The sequence below is a fragment of the Cyrtonyx montezumae genome, unplaced genomic scaffold (genome assembly GCF_038088225.1).
Source record: "Cyrtonyx montezumae isolate F1298 unplaced genomic scaffold, pur_monq_1.0 scaffold_3, whole genome shotgun sequence".
Taxonomy (NCBI): domain Eukaryota; kingdom Metazoa; phylum Chordata; class Aves; order Galliformes; family Odontophoridae; genus Cyrtonyx; species Cyrtonyx montezumae.
In genome coordinates this window covers 80,606,791-80,624,441 of record NW_027072034.1, presented here as the reverse complement: position 1 = coordinate 80,624,441, position 17,651 = coordinate 80,606,791, and positions in this window count along the sequence as shown.

The following is a 17,651-nucleotide window of genomic DNA, read 5'->3' as shown; positions in this document are numbered from 1 at the left end:
CTACACAGCTCAGCAGCATCCTTACACTCCTCCCAGAGTACCTGTCCCTGCTTCCATTGCCTGTGCATTTTCTTCTTGCTCTCCATTCTGACCTGCAGGTCCTGGTTCAGTCATGTTGATCTCTTGCCTTCCTTTCCTGACTTCATACACGTGAGGATGGAGAGCTCTTGTGCCCTCATGAAAGCTTCCTTAAAGATCTGCTGGCTCTGCTCCATTCCCTTGTCCTTGAGAACAGATTCCCAGAGGGTTTTGTTGTCTGTTTTGTTGTCTGTAGCAGTTAGCCTGATGAGCTGGAAGTTGGCTTTCCTAAAATAAAGTTTCCTGATTTTACTCTTTGTCTATCTAATATCCCTCAAGAGTGTGTACTCCATCACTACATCCCCAGCAGCCTCCAATCCCGATGTCACCAATCAGCTCACCTTCATTGGGGAGCAACAGGTCCAGCACTGTGACCCCTCTGGTGGGGCTGTCCCTGGCCTTCCCTTGGTGTCATGCATGCCAAGTGCATCCAGATAGATAAAAATAAGTATAAACCATTTTGAGACACATAACTGCTTGTTCATAAATCCTAATAACTTGGAGGATCTATTGTTTTCTCCTTGAATAACAAACCAGCTTGGCCTCCAATTCCTAGCTGAAATCACTAGTTTGTTCACCGCTACCTTGCTTCTCCTCAACTTTTTCTGGTGCAGCTGATAACCCCCTGTAAATTGCTTCCTGGGCTGTTTCTGTCCCTCAGTGAACACAGACAATGATTCTGTTCCATGCTCACAAATACAGCCCCGTGGTGCCCATCTGCTGTCACATATGGCTGTTTCATCACAGCAGAGCTTTAACTTTGCACAGCTGACACAAAGTGTGAATGAACTCGGAGACAAGAGGAGAATAAACTTTCTGCATGGCTAACCAAATTACTGCTAATTCATTGTGGTAACCTAACTGCCTTATCAAAAGCCAGCAGAAAACCACACTGACTTTGATATTTGTAGTTATCCTGGTAAGTTTCCACGGTGCACATCAACTGACTGCATGCAAGTAGTACTCAGCTAAACTGCTTCTCTGCAGCAGCCGAACAAGCTCTGTGTACTTACAAACCCACATGCAGACACACAGCTGCTCCACCAATGGTTGCATTTTACCTTAAGACAACCTGCAGAGCTGCAACTCTGCTTGACTCTTACTAAGTAAATTACAGGCAAACAATACACAGTAAAGAATCCTCTTCCTTCTCTCTCTTCATCAATTGTAGGACAAGTTAGCATTTCAGACATGCAAAAAAGATATCCCTTAGGTTAGCAATATCACACCAGTGTCAGCAGCATGCATGATGTGAATCTGAGACTTTCTGTATTGTTTGGGGCTAGTGTACAGTATTTGATTTTTACCAGAAGGAAAAATAACGAGCACGCTTTGCTGCAGTTTCCATTCAAACAGCTCAGAAGGACGAGGCTGGACTCTTCTCAGCAGTGTGTGGCGACAGGACAAGGGGAAATGGCCACAAACTGAAGCATAGGAAGTTCCACACAAATGCGTGTAAGAACTTCCCAGTGCAGTGACAGAGCAGTGGCACAGCTGCACAGAGAGGTGGTGGAGTCTCCTTCTCTGGAGACGTTCGAGACCCACCTGGGCGCCTACCTGTGCAACCTGGGCTAGGGAGCTGCTTTGGCAGGGGGTTGGACTCCATGATCCCAAGAGGTCCCTTCCAACCCCTACAATTCTGTGATTCTGTGATTCTCTCTGTCCTCCTTCAGAGATGAAAGAGATCAAACTCTCACACTAGAATTCACAGGTTTATATGATCAGCCTTGCCACTATTCCTTGGTCTATTTATTCTCAAAGCCATCGCTAACATCACAAATCCTTCTGCAGAACTGAAGCTAAAGCCACCTGAGCTTCCTACATTCTGAGTTTCAGTTCCATCTCCCGGGCAGCTATCAGAACAACCAAGAATGTTTTGTTCTTTCTCTCACCAGATGCCACATCTTCTCATCAGCACGTTTGCTACATAAAAAGCTTTGGCAAGAGAAGATTGCTTGCCTTTTTTGATTGTCATTGGTTTTCAATATACCAGTTTTAAATTATTGTTCTCCTCCTTATATGTAAAAAAAAAAAAAAAAAAAAAGGACATAATTCTAACAAATTCAGAGACCATGCTAACATTTCTCACTGCACCTTTACCCTTAAGTAAGAAGTGACTGCTTTAAATATCAGCACAGACATTCTACTCAGAGACCACAAACTGACCACAGGCTCTTTCTTTTCTTGCGTGCTGAGCCTATCCCAAAGTATTACATAAAACTCTCTCACATCCTGTTCACTTGCAGAACTCTCAGAGAGTTCTCCAGCATCACCATCTGTAGCTCTTCCACACTGCCAGTACTAAACCCCTAGTACAATTCTCTTGTTCCTAATCCTGTTTCAGTGTGGTCAATGGAACAGCGGGAGACAGAAAGATGTTCTCACTTTCACAGAGTATTTCTTAAGTTTGGTATGAAGATACAAACCCAAGTCCCTCTCCCTGATGAGCTCTCACACTGATCTGTAGAGTACCCTGCTTTTCTTCTATGTGTTATGACTCATGTAACCTGTCTGATCTACACCAAGATTGCCATAAGGGAGGAAGTACTGCAGCAGTGGTGAGGAACAGCCAGGGAGGGGACAGGGCAAGCAAAGCAGAGGCTGCTTGGTCCTCTCAAATGCTGATGGTGTTCCAGCATGAAAGTGATGCTGTGTTCCAGCTGCAGGCAATATCTCTTCACAGTGGCATCAAAACTGAAGAGCAGACTGCAAGGGCAGGCATGGCTAAATTAAATGAGCTATTCTTGTGTCTAAAGATGAATGAACAATAGGCATTTCTACTTAACCCTGCTATTCAGAGTCTCCCCTGTTCTGGAACAGCTATTTTCTCCAAAAGCAGTTTTAAAACCCCTGTTGTTACTTTTCTGTCTTTGGACATGCTCAGGCATTGGCAAAAGAGTGCACTGTAAAGAAAAGATATCAGCTGATATTAATTTGAGAGAGGAATAAGCTGACATCATGCCTGGACACTGATAACACTGTGTCATTACTAGAGGAAAAACGTTTCCTCCCATCCCCTAGCATCTAATACAAAATATATACTCACCTGATTGTGTGTAGAAAAAAGGACAAGCAGAAGTCACAGCCACTGTTATCTATTTCCACATGCTTTCCCAGACTATCAGCACAGGAGGCTTGGTGCTGTGAGGAGGGATCTCCAGCGAGGACCAAGGCTGACTACCTTTATGAGTATGTAGTTATTATTGCTGGAGGACAGGAGAACATGCAGCCATTTGCCTTTGCTGTCGGACTCATGCCTCGGTAGCACGCTCACATCAGACAGCAGCTTGAATGGAAAAAGGACAGAAGAAAATTCATTGCAGAATTACAGAAAAATGGGACCAGGCAGGAGTTTGCTCCCCAGATTTCCTTTTCACGATGCCAGTTAGCAAACTGACAGTAGACAAAGCATCAGCTCCACTGCTGGGCCGGGTTGGGGGAAGGAAACAGTGAAGGATGTTTACTTCTAGTGTTGCTTTTTTTTCCCCCTGTTTATTTTGTTGTTCTTATTTGTTTTTTTGAAGGTGAAAGATGCGTGGGAAGGAAGTGGCAGAAATCAGCTTAGGAAATGTGTAGCTTTTCTTAGGAAAAAAGCAAACCCCAGTCAAGAGGTTCCAAGCAATACATCAACACGTACCAGTTACTTTGATAGGGCTCTTTGTTGACTGGTATGATTTGATATTTCCCCTGGGTCTTGAAGGCAGCCTTCAAAACAGTTCAGATAGATTTTAAGGGAGAACACTGTGATGGCAAGCTCACAGCTGAACCCACTTGAAGAAGTGTGTGTAAAATTGCGCATCTTCCTGACCCACCAGGCTGAAGACGGGAGGCTGGTTTGGAGCAGATGGCAGATCCAAGTAGATGTCTGCTCAGCTCATCAAGGCACAGGGCAAGGGGCAGAAACCAAGGCACCTTCACAAGGTATACCAGGTATCAATCAGAAGGACTGGGTATCAATCAGAAGGACAAATGAATGCTTTCTGGGTTAGGACAGTGAATACATCAATACAATTACTCCCACTGGTTAGAGCAGCACTTGCCATCATGATTGCCAAACGACAAACAAAACAAAACAAAATCCTAAGACCACCAAAATCCACATATTTAGCAGTTATTTTGAGGAGAATAGCCGTGTGTGTGTGCTGTGGTTTTTGCAGCTATGCTTATACATCTGTCACGGTGCTTTATCCTCACACAAAAACTTGGCACCAAATAAAGCAGATATTCACCCACTGCAAATCCATCCGAAGTTTAAACAGAATGAAACAAACAAACATGGCAACAACAACAAAAACCAAAAGACTGCTGAAGAGATCGGAGAGGAATTCTGCACCAAGGACAGAGCAGGGAATGTATTTATGATAGATGTTGAATTCCTGAATGCTTCAATTTCTTTCAGCCCCAAAGCCTCAGAATTAAGTATTTAAATTCAACATGTAGAAGTCTACGTCTTGACTGAAGTCTAACAATAACAAATAAAGGTACACAGGAAATCCTCACACTGAATCAAGTGCTGTTTTGGCTCTGCTTCCATCCTGAAAGTTTAACTATTTGCTCAACATTTAAGTTGGTGACGAAAGAGCTGGTAGTTTATTTTAGAACTGTTATCTTGGTTGTGTGCACAACAAACACATCAGAAAGAATATTAGCATGTCTATGTACTCTCATGCACCAAGATGAGAAAAAAACATTTAAACAAAACATCTGGAGGTGTAGCAAGAAATGGGTTCACATGGGAATGTATGAAAAATGGCATTTTCAGTCTACATTTGAAAGAGAGCAACAACTTGAGGAAGAGACTTCGGAGGCAAACGCCATAGTTGTGGCTTATAGCTGCCTGCACAAAATGCTGTGCCTTCATCCAAGAGGTTGGAGGTGAAGACAGGATCTTCCTTGATTCCCTCACATTTGCCTAGTGCTTAATTATTCTGCATGCCTGCTCGTGTCACAGCAGCAAGGTATTGGATTAATTTGACATCTGGCATTGTGCTAGTGAGTGCAATCCTGGGTGAATTACTGCTCTGTGTTGCAGTTATTTTCTGAGGAATGGTATAGCCTCCAAGACTTGAAGCACCTGAAATTTTCATGTAACTCCAGAATCTAGGAGTTAATTTTAATTTGATCTTTCTTTTTCTCTTCAAACCCAGGTATTTCCCCATTCTCATCTGCAACAATAAAAGAAACAATGGCTTGTACACAAGAAAGTAAGTAAATTTCTTCAGTTCCTACATATTTTAATTGCAATTTTTAATTTCTGAGATAAAAATATAGATTTTGCCTGAGAGATAAAAATATAGATTTTGCCACGGATTCTACTGGAGTAGGGATAGCAAACATTTTCTTTTATTACAGAAGAGACCAAACCTGTCCTCTTCAGAGAGATTCTGTAGGAACAGCTCCCACCATAAAATTGGGACTGTGGGAAGACATCAGTATACAGCGTTTGCCTTTGAGTAGAGCTATGAGAAATTAAATGTGTACCTGTTATCCTGATGGAATTTGTTTCTCTATGCTTTCCAGCCATTAAAAGACAGTATACATTCCATGCAGAAGACTCCTTTAACGCCCAGTATTTCTGCCTGGTTGGCTTTCACAGATTATTTATTTGTTAAAAATAACTAGTTTACAGACAAAAACATTTTGAGAGAGCTGAGGAACAGAAGTTGAAGTGAGGTGAAGAAAAGCATCTTTTTAATCTTAAATGCATTTTAATTTCTCAAGTTTTTCTCATGAGCCACATTCCATTGGGCAGAACATATTTACTCTCATTCACTCGAGCAGAAAGTTCTGAGTTCAGCTGAGACAAGCTGAAAGCAGTTATCAGGTGAAGAAGTTATATATTTGAACTTCAGTTCAAATTCCTCTTTTAGAGTTGCTGCTACTGGTTCATGGTAAGCAATCTGTTTTAAGGCTACAAGAGGTTTAGGCACAGAAAACCACATTGACCCAGCTCACATTTGTACTCAACTCTAGTGAGTGAGTTTCCTCAGTTAAACAAACCAACCACAGTGAAAAGCACCCAACTGATTCAAATCACTTGGTCTTTGCACACATTAATCATGACACACCTCGCCAACAGGTATATCTGCATCTCATTCAACTTTATGAGGCCAAGCTACACTCTACGGCTGGGTATCGCTGCTAGGCTGGGCCAGAATTTCACAGATGCCACAGAGAAGTTGCAGTGATCATTCTCCACCAGTGCCTCCAGCCTTACATTAGAGCAGCAAACTCGCTGCACTCTAATGAGTGACCAGGCAGAGCATGAGAGAAAAGAAGGATCCAGCACATTTTTAGTCTGCTCCTTTTTACATACCCAGCCACAGGTTTCACTCTCCTCAGTGCCCTCAAAGCTCAGCATTGCACTTTGGATACCACACCGTCACAAGCAAATCTGAGGGTCTCCAGTTGCAGGTAATCCATTCCTGAACTCCCTTAGAGGAAATTAGAAAGACTAGAACCCAGAAAGGCAGACACCACTCCAAGTTCCAGCACAGTGTCTTTGTGTCCAGAAGTGAAAAACAACCATTCTGAGCTATCACCAGCATTTCTAACAGCTGATCCCCCTGCAGTTTCTTTTCTCCTGGAGACCCAGCTTGTCTCAGCTGCAGCCAATGCAAGCATTTGCCCAGCAAAAGTTGGGCAAAAAATGACATCACTCACTGGTGGTTTCTGAATAGCCTTTCCCTGTAATCTGTGTACATGTCACTGTGTACATGTCACATGGTCATTAAGTGCAGGCTGTAAAACAATGCACATATGTTATACAGTGCTTTCAGGGTCTTTCCTTATATCTTCTGAACAGCTTAATTTTCAGGTCAGTGTGTTTTTAACATGATGTTCTTCATCTTTCTTTTTTGCCTTTTCTTCTATCTGCCTTACCTCTCAGTGTAACTTATAGTAATGGTACAAAGTGAGCAATAAGTAGGAAAAGCTTTTTGTGAGAAAATCAACCATTACTTCTAAATTTCCATTACCAAAACAGAGATCAGTAAGTTTCAAGTCTTCCGTTGCCACACATGCTTAGCTGCAAGACAGCAAATCTGTGACCACAGGTTCTTTGAATTTTACTCACTGTATCTGACCATCTCAGGATTATGAAAAATCCACCCACGTCCTCTCAGTACGTGAGCTCCCCAGCGACCTCAGTTCTACCTACCTCAGGTTAGCAATACCTTGCTCCGGAAGCACCTCTTAATCTTCTGTGTGTTTACTCACACCATAACTCCTTGAATATGTATGTGCTTGTAGTCAGGAAATTACAAGCAATTACCTGCTCGGCAGCAAACAGGAAGTCTGAAATCTGGAACAAAGCTGATATGAGCTTGTGCTACAGACAGTGTGGCGTTTGAATCCATAATCCATTTCTTCCACACGATACGACAGTGAAACGGTTTAGCAACCTCTGGCTAGTCTCACTTTGGAAAAGGTTAAATAAAAAGGAGAGCCAAAACAGAGCCTAAATTATTCATCTAAAAATGAAACGCTTCAAATATGCACAATTCACTTTGACCAAACTATAGTGCAGCGTTTGTTTGCTTTTGTTCTGGTTTTTAGTTTCTGTGAGTGATCTCTGTGCAGAAGCACGGGTGGGTGCCTGTAAGAAGGAGTGGTAAGATCAGTTCTTAAGAGTGTTTCTCAGATCCATGAAAGAATGTTTCCTACAATTTACTATATTGCTAAACGTTACAAGTTTGAGCTGAGATTATGTGTGGTAGATATCTGCCTCAGGCCAATATTTGATTTTTTCCTTTAATTTTTACTTTAGAACAGTAACTCCTGAGAACATTTTGCTTGCACTAAAAACTGTGGGCAACCTTTTATTTGAAAAGCTGTAGCAATGACACATTTTACACTGAGTGGTTCATATACGGCAGCACTTCCTTTTCTGTCAGTGCTATGCTGTGCTGAGTCCCACAAAGGCTTGGTCACTCACCCTCTTGTCAGCAGTCTGGCTGGAGAGCAGCCGTGAGTCAGATTTAGATTTTATACTGATGCAATCAATAATTTCGAACTTCGTTAAAAGAGACTTCTGCATGGCCACAGACATGTTTTCTTTTTTGGAGAAAAGTTAGTTCAAGCAACTGAAAGGTACCACCTAGACACACAGGTTTATATGTGTGGGCAGTACAGTTTCTGTACAGTCTATAGCGTACAGAGCAGAAGTGTGATGTAAATTACCCATCAGAGCAAAAACCTGCTTTTCCTTTTGCAGTGAAAAATGAGAAAGAGCATAAGAAACATTTCACTTGAATAAACTGAGGGCGCTACTAGTTCTTTGTGGTAACATAACTGAAAGCCACACGAGCAAAACATGTATTTTAAATTAACATGAAGATCAAGTTCACTGAGTGAAAGTTATCTTGCTTCAGTTGAAAGGTACTGGTTATTACTGATCCGTCTTTGCAGCAGAGCAACCTGAGCTCACATCCACTCCCAGAGTATGCATACCTGGCACTGCTCGTGCACAGGCGGAGCTGTTCACAAAAAGAATTTACACTTCAAGACCTACTTGCCCCTTTCTGAGAAAAGCTACTGATGGAGTGCTCTAAGCAAAGGAGATACTGCATATTTTATGGTACCTTTTGTCAGTGTTTTCATGCATGAGATTGTGGGCTTCACCATGATTTCAGATATTATCAGAGAAACATATATTGTTCTCATATAAATACTTTGTCAGCAGCTTCCTCTGAGTATCAGCCATATTTACATTTCAACCACAAACCTTATTTCATCATTTATGTTTATTTCATTTGAATTAGTTTTCTCTGAACCCAGTGTTTAGGCAAACTGTACAAAATGCATGGTAGACTTTTCCCTCAGCGATCCAAAGATTGCCTTCAGTTTTTCCCTGTCAAAAGCATCCAGTCAACAAGCTTTGAGACTTAAGTCTCTTTTACCTTTGACACAGCAAACACCCAACTACAGGCTTATTCATTATTAGTACTGTAACTCATTACTCCTTGCCAGCTTGTCCCCCCACATCACCTTAATGTGCACGACACCCTCACAGGGGTAAGCTTTCTGCTGACCAAAGCGTATATAGATCAGAAGTTATCTTTAATCTGTTGTCTAACAGGTGATTCTCTATCACTGAGGTAAGCAGGTGCTTTTTTCAGTACTTTAGAGTTGGGGAGCAAAGGATAGAAGCATAAGATACCCTGCAAAGTCTGGGAATAATTGACAATTGATAGAAGTGACAGTACTGACAATAACAAAAAAGCCCAAAGAACAGAGTTTTCTCCAGCAGAACTTCTCACTTGAGTAAGGATGCAATGGACAAGACAGGCTGATCTATGCTAACTTCTCCCTCAGGCTACATATTTATTTCTAATCATGATAATTTTCCAGATAGATGGCCTACTCTAGGATAGACTGGCACTAGAACAGAATCGGTACCAATTCCCAACATATGAGGAGTGTCTTCCTCATTCCTCATGTTCTCTTCAAGGAGGTCTCTGTATGTGGTTCTGAACTGTGCACCCACTAATGGCCAAACACCTCTTCACTGGAAGAAAGCAGCAACAGTGCAAATGTAGAAAGGCTTATTTTGTCAGCATTTTGCAGAAGGCTTGGGGAGGGGCTGTAAGACGTGAGCATTTTCAGTGCTCAATGAAGGATATGTTTCTACCACCAGCTCAGAGCAGTAATTCTCTCTTTGATATGAGACAAGATAAGAAAAGACTCCTATCCCATCAGAGCTCTGCTGTAGGGCTTATCAGCCACAGATCAGCCCTGTGAGGAAAGGCTGAGCAAAGAAGGTACAGGAGGTCCAGCTCTGCAAAAAGGCATGGATTGGAAACTCCCCAGCTTCAGCAACCTGACCCAAGCTGTGAAATGAGTCTAGAGTAAAGCAGAGGCAAAGCAAAGCTAGAGATCAAGCAGAAATCAAAGGCCCACAGTTGGGTTTTAATGGAACTCCCATCCCATTTGTGAGTAGAGGCTCAGTTTAGGCCAGTCAGGACCCCTAACAGCTGTGAGCACACCCTGAACCCAACCACTGCAAAGGGCAGACTAACTGCACAGGGATGAACTTCATTAAGTCTGTCCAGAAGTGTAGTTCTTCATTTGCTGCACCTAGATTTACATAGAATGCAGTCACTCTTAGGGACTGTAATGTAAGCATATCTACAGAAATGGAAGAAAGCTGAAAGATGGTGTGAGTCCTGCATCACTGTGGCTGACATAAAATGGATTGTTTCTTTTAGGACTGTAGAACAAGCAGCATGTCACTCACAACCACCACTGAACAAGACTGCCTTGTTCTGGAGGGCAGTGCTTACACTGAACACAATGCTATGGTTTGCTTGCATCCAGACCTTCACTCACAAACAAAATTGACTCTTGAATGTATTGTTTTGTTCTTCCCTGGGATAACAATGAGCCTGGAAAGAGCCCCATACAAATCTGTGAAGATATTAAAAATCTACAACTTTTAGTCTGACCAACAGTGCAAAAATATCAACTAGGTGACATAGTTTTAGTGACAGGGGACTGTCCAGTGCCAAATCTTAAGTCTAAAGTTGCAAATGTTCACAATACAACTGGTATAAAGGCAAAATAAGTAGGGCTTGCTTAATCTTCACTTACTGCCACCTGTCTTCCCATCCAAAGGCTGGCTGGCCCTATGTTTATTGTTACTGCATGTGGTATTTCCACTCATGCACATGAACTTTTTCCTATTAAGTAGTTTGCTTAACAATTGTGCATCAGAAAGTTATCTTACATTACATCAAATACAGTTTGTTCATTTCATGCATTGCCTGACGATGCCATCAAAATGCAGTATGTTATGAAACTGGCCAACCACAAGGAACTCTCTAAACCAGTGAGTCTCAGGCCTTGCAAGTGGGTAGCTCATCCTACTGGGAAAAATATTCAATTTTGGAACTCCTGTACATGCTACATCACAGTAAGAACTGCCTCAGAGATGGATTTGAAAACCACATGGATTTGAAGGTTATGTGGATGATAGTGTCTTTGTAAGAGAAAGAAAAATGCATGAGAAGAACTTGAATGAGAAAGGTTGAGAGCCCAGGAGTAGCAGTGCAGGATTATATTTATGTGAGGTATTGGTAAGGCCTCTGATGTTGTCCCCTGCTCACTGTCTGTGATGTATCAGATGCATCAGCAACCCAATTGAGGACTGTAACCGTCTATTTATCATGCATTTTACTCCAGACAAATAGCTTTGGTTTTTTTTCAGGATCTCTAGACTGAAAAGAGCAAGAAATCACAAATAGAGAGATGAACGTAACGTTAGGATTGCTCATATTTGCAGTCACATGGGCTACAAACAACCTCAGCAAGCCAATCCCTTGGGGAAAACACACAGCCCATTCATATACACTGCACTGAGTGGCAACTATAAAGTCAGTTGAATGCTGACTTTGAGAACAGTGAGTCAAATAACAGCTGTCATGCACATCCAAGATAACACAAGTACCTCCTTATAGCAAACTCACTTCTGCTTATTTCACGTTTTATGCCATGGGAGGAAGTAGTAATTCTCATTATGATAATTGTCTTTTCTGATTTAATGAGGAAATCTCCTTAATTTTTTTTTCTTCTCATTTATCTTGCTCTCAGATGTATAGAAGAAACAGTTTACTTTCCTTAGACAAAGATGAATCTTTACAGGAGTCTAAATGTAGCAGTCTACATTTTAATTAAATGTTTTCGTTTAAATATTTTAAAATAAACTGAAAACAACGATGACCAACCATTATGCTATGCCTAACAAATAATTACTTTAGATAAAAGTCTCCTAAATTTTCACAGGAAGTAGAACTTCAAAAATACTTTTAAAAATACAAACCCTACTTCCCTGAACAAATTAAATCTTTCACTTTCTGCTAAATAACATATTTTTTTTCCATCCTAAAACACATTTCTGAAAAGGAAGTGTCATCTGGTTTGGCCACAAGGCAGGGATGAATGACCAACTCATGTTCTTTTTTTTTTTTTTTATCTACTGAAGTTACCCACTGGTTATATGTACATAATCAAAACTATATAGTCTTGCAGACTGGACTAGGAAAAATGAGAGGAAAAACTAATAAGAATTATCTGACGCTACGTTTTGAAACATCTGGGAAAGAAATAAAGCAACATTTCAGTTCACTGTGCATTCTAGATTAACCTGTGAGATAGAATGGAGAAAAGGAGACAGTTTTCTTCTCTAGAGAAAATGTCACACTTCTCTCTTTACTATCAGAGTAGCTGCAAAAGTAGGGTGGAGTGGAAGTAAATACAATGGGAGGACCATGCAACACAGACAAGATATTCCTTGTAAAGTCTCTTCTGGTCTGTCTGTCTTTCTGGTGAAACAAGATCTTATGACATGTTTATCAGCACAAGACATCAGCCAGGGAGAAAAGTAGGCCAGTGGATTTGCAGAATAATTATTCTCCTAGATGGTATAGATGACCCACTTTATTATGCAAAAAAGTCCATTCTGAATGTGGCTAGCAATGCAGGAAACCTTATTCACTTCAGCTGTGTGAAGGACAGTTATTTTTAAAGTGTGACCACTTTCATGATTTCTCACATGATTTCTCAGATAATTATTTTTATGCAATATCTCTGAAAATATTTTGAATACGTGTTATTCCATTTTCTTTATTCTCCATCCTCTTTTCTGTTTGTTCTGAACATCAGCTCAAATCCTAGATTTTCACAGGAATCAAATATTAATCTGTGCCAAAAAGCTTCCATGATTCATTAACTCTACATGACATTTCATATTCTAGATGGTATCATTAAACCAACTCATTTCAGACAGAACCTGGGAAACTTCAGCTCTTCAAAATAATGACATAAATAATTCATGCTTCCCAACCCACCCTCAAAGCATGCAGAACATTTGATCCCAGAGGATTTAATCTAAAGTTGCATTTGGTGATTTGGATCACAGCGACGGATCAACAGAATGGTCTTTTGGGAAGAAAACTGCTGTACTCCTGCTGCATACTTACTAATAGAAACAGTTAGTTAGCAAGCTGCTCTTGGAATGTGCAGCTTATCAAGAAAACCAGATGCTCTTTATAGAGCTCCAGTTGTAAGTTGCCATCGTAATCAAAGGGCTCAAGGTTTCAAAACCTGTCCCCAAACGAAAAACTTAATTCCCTCCTTTTGTTTCACCAAAACTAGAATTGCATTTCCTGGATTTTACTGCTGTTTCATTCTACATCATGATTTCATCATTTTCCTCCCAAATAGCTGCTACAGCAGTTTCTAAAGAAAGAACAGAGCAGTGTGAGACAGCATGTCACTGCTACTGCCCAAGTTATCATTTCTGAGCTTCGAACTCACTGCCTTATTCTCATGGCACTGGAGAGATGCAAATTTCACATCATCACTTTTATTCATCAATATGTAGAACTTCTGAGCTGATTAAAACATTAAAAAAAAAACCCTACACTTATTGCAGCTACCAGAATTATACTATCTTGTTCTTTTTCTTTTTAAATCTGAAATGTTCTCAGTAGTGCTATATTCCCAAATTAAATGATATTTAGAGTTCCATTCCATTCTTTGTGCCAGATAGGCCTTGCTGATACTGGTGTAACAAGCTGGGCTGATTCCTATCCATATATCAGTGCCAGAAAAAAAAATGAACAGTTTAGATCAGCAAATCTGCTTACCTGAAAAAAGTCAGTATGTTCTCAATTTCCAACACATGCACCTGCACCAGAACATGAGCTTTATATGTATATAACACATGTAGCCTGGGGAATTGGGCCTCTCTGCTGACACAAGCTGTTTTTACAGTCCACTGTCAGAACCTTTGCAGCCCACAGAATCAGCCACTGGCAAAGCTGGTAGAGAGATCTTTACCTCCGACCTGTCCCGATGCCTACAAATCAAGCCTCTTTCCTTTCTCAAAAGGTGTCAAGAACAGCACCACAAAACTAGGAAAATCCATCCTGTACACTAAAAACATTATCAGGAAAAATCATTCAGTAAAGGAATAAACTGAGCTTTCTGAAGTTATAATAAGAGATTCATTTAGACTCTGGTACATCTTGATTAAACCAATTATAACTGAATGATTTTGCACCTAATACAACTGCTGTAGATTAGATTTAGCTAACAAATTGCCCACTCTGCTGCTTGCTAACTCCTCTCACCCTGAGTGGGACTGGGCAATTAAAAAGGAAGAAAAGGAATGAGAAAGCTCGTGAGTCAAGAAAGAAACAAGGAGATTTCTTACCAATTAACGTCATGGGTGGAACAGACTCCACTTGGGAAAATTATTGTCTGTTAATAAAAACCCGTGGTTAGTAGGAAACAGGAAGAAAATATTAAAGTAACAACGTTTCTCCCTGCTTTCCTATCCTCAGCTCGTTGCTGACTCCTCTGCCCCCCTAGAGGCAGAAGGGGGATGTAGAATTGCACTAGGTAAACAGCAGTGCCTCTCTGCATTTTGGACACACCTGAAGCTGGCTGTGTCCAGTACAGGAGAGCCCCTGTCCTCTTCTCATGGAGGCCACCCCTGTAGTGCCCTCTCTACCTAACCTTGCCATGCACGCAGTACTGAAATCTAAGGAAAATGCCCATTTGGGAGAATTCTTCAAATGTTAAATATTTTTCAAATGGGACATGATTTTAAGTATTAAGAATTAATTTTATCATTTTCCTTAAAGAAATAGTGACACAGGATTTGATCATATTGGAGGTAAAAGAATGCACAGACATTAATTGAATAATATGTAAGATTTCCCAAACTCTCAAATTTCTGGATGACAGCAGAAGCTGGAGATAATTTTAGTATCACAGTGTAGATTTTTTGTTAGGATATCCCTCTTTCATGGAGTAATATTTTTTTCAGAGAACAAAATACACAGTGGTGAAATGTAGACAATGGATACTGTCCTCCATTTCAGATTCTAAAGATTGCTGAAGGTACTGTTAGCATCCTTCAGAAGAAGACACCCAGAAGTGACATGGGAAAGAAAGCATGGGACAAGATACAGTGATAGTATCATCATCCAGATCTTTTGTAGCCTTGAGGAAATTATGAGTATCCTTTTTTTTTTTTTAATATAGTCTCCTTTTCCCATTATAGCTTTCTACTTTTTTTTGTTTATTTGTTTGTTTTCCTGGAAAAAATAAGGAATAGCACAGAGTATCCTAAAGCTGAGAACACATAACTTCTCTTAATCATCTGCAGACAAGATTCATCACTGCTACACAATTTACTACCATGTTTAAGACTGATCCTGGGAAGAGTGTATAGATAAGTATGAAGGGTGTTTCAAATGCCATGGGAAGCTTCCTCTTAATCTAAAAAAGAGGTACTGCCAGTACTCATTCTCTGTGGTGAGAAAACCCAGGCTTCAGTAGAGTACTTTCCTAAGAAGGCAGCTTGTTTTTAACCTGAAGACACTGAGGCATGGGAATCATCACTTCCTACAGTAGTTTGTTCCAACACTTAGTCATACTCATTTAAAAAAAAAAAAAAGTCTGGTTTATGGTTTAAATTTGACTGGATGTAACTTGGTGGCGGTTGCTTCTTTTTCACTCAGTTAAAACGTCCTTTACCACCTGCACTTTTCATCTGTATATGTTTCCCACATATTTGCATGCTGACATCAGATTAAATTTTATCTCCTGTCTTTTCACTTATATGGTTCTCTATATGCCATTGTAGTTATCTCAGCAAAGGATTAGAGCTTCCAGAAAAGCATTTCTTGTTATAATTGAGGAAATGAATGTGTACAAGCCAGGATAACCTCATGGCTTATTTCACAGAGGTTTCTTCATACTTCAGACAAAACTCCAGTGAAACTAATGATTTTGACAACATATAGCTTGTAAAATGTGGCCTTTTCAGGATCAGATTTATTAATGAATACTCTTGGTTACTTCAACCAGAAAGAAAGATAGGAAAGCTCCATCTCTTCTCCCCTGAAGTTCCACATATCTCTGCCTAAAAGTTTTAATGTAAAGATGATTTTACATGCATATCTGATGGATTTTTTTTTTAACAAAAAATTACTTAATTCAACTATTGATGAAGGCTATGATGAATCTCAGTGGAATTTCCACAGTTTAAGAATTATTCTGAGCTGTGAGTTTACTGTGAACGTCTCTGTGATAAGTTGCACTTCACAGAGGAGAGAGGCCATCCTAATAAACCAGAAGAACTGGGAGAAATTTCCTCTCCAGTGTCCAGAGATAAGATGTAGAAAATAACTGTTGTGAATGGCAAACTTGAGATTTTGCTAATTCTATGTAGCAGTATAACTGGATCTGGAAAGTTCTTTTTTTATGCAAAAAAAAAGTCTAGCACAAATTTTTAAACAATATTGAGACCGTACCGCACATAAAAGTTTCATTTGGCTAAAACTGTTTATAGACAGCAACAATAGAGAGTTCAGAAAGGCCTTTCACATGGTCCCCCATAACATCCTTCTCTCCACATTAGAAAGATATGGATTTGGTGGGTAGACTATTAGGCAGACAAGAAACTGATTGTGAGACCATACCCAGAGAGTGGTGGTCACTGGCTCAGTGTCTGGATAAAGATCAATGGTGAGTGGTATCCCTCAGGGGTCAGTACTGGGACAGCTGCTCTTTAACATCTTCATCAGTGATTTCAACACTGAGATTGAGTGTACCCTCAGCAAGACTGCAGATGACACCAGGCTGTGTGGTCAGCATACCTGAGGGACAGATGCCATGCAGAGAGACCTAGACTGGCTCAAGCAGTAGGACCAGGTGAACCTCAGAAGTACAAGGTCTCGTATCTGAGTCATGGCAACCCCCATGATCAGTATATCCCGAGCAAGCTGGAGGATGTAAGGATGGAGCACAGCACTGCCAGAAAGAGCCTGGGAGTACTGTTAGATGGCAAGCTGGGCATCAGTGTGCAGTGTGCCCTTGCAGCCCAGAAAGCCAACTACATTCTGAGCTAAATCCAAAGAAGTGTGGCCAGCAGGTCGAGGGAGGTGATCTTGCCCCTCTACGTTGATGAGACCACACCTGGAGTACTGGAGGAAAACATTTTTTACAGTAAGGGTAGTGAAGCACTGGAACAGGCTGCTCAGAGAGGTGGTGGATGCCCCCGTCTTTGGAGATATTCAAGGTCAGGCTGGATGGGGCTTTTAGCAACTTGACGTAGCTGTAGGTGTTCCTGTTCATTGTAGGGAGTTGGATGGACTAGGTGATGTTCAATGGTCCCTTCCAACTCAAATCATTTTATGGTTCTGTAATTCTGTGAATACACACGCACATACAGGGCTCACTCCTGCATGCCTTGACTGCAACATGGAAAGCCTAGCATTTTAAAGTCACAGATGTTCAGATCCAGGACCGCTTTCAGTTCTTTATATTTTTCCAATTGCAGTGTGAAATACATTATGCACCATCAGATACCTCAGACTTGAATCATATGCTTCTGTTAGCTTCCTTTTTTTCTTTCAGCTTTAAGTCATAATTTTCATTTACTTTCCTCCACAGCTGAACATATAGCTGTGCAAGACTGAAAAACAATCTGTCTCAAAGGACTACAAACTAACATGCCAGAATCTACCAGGCCATGGCATTTGACTCTCTCTACAATCTGT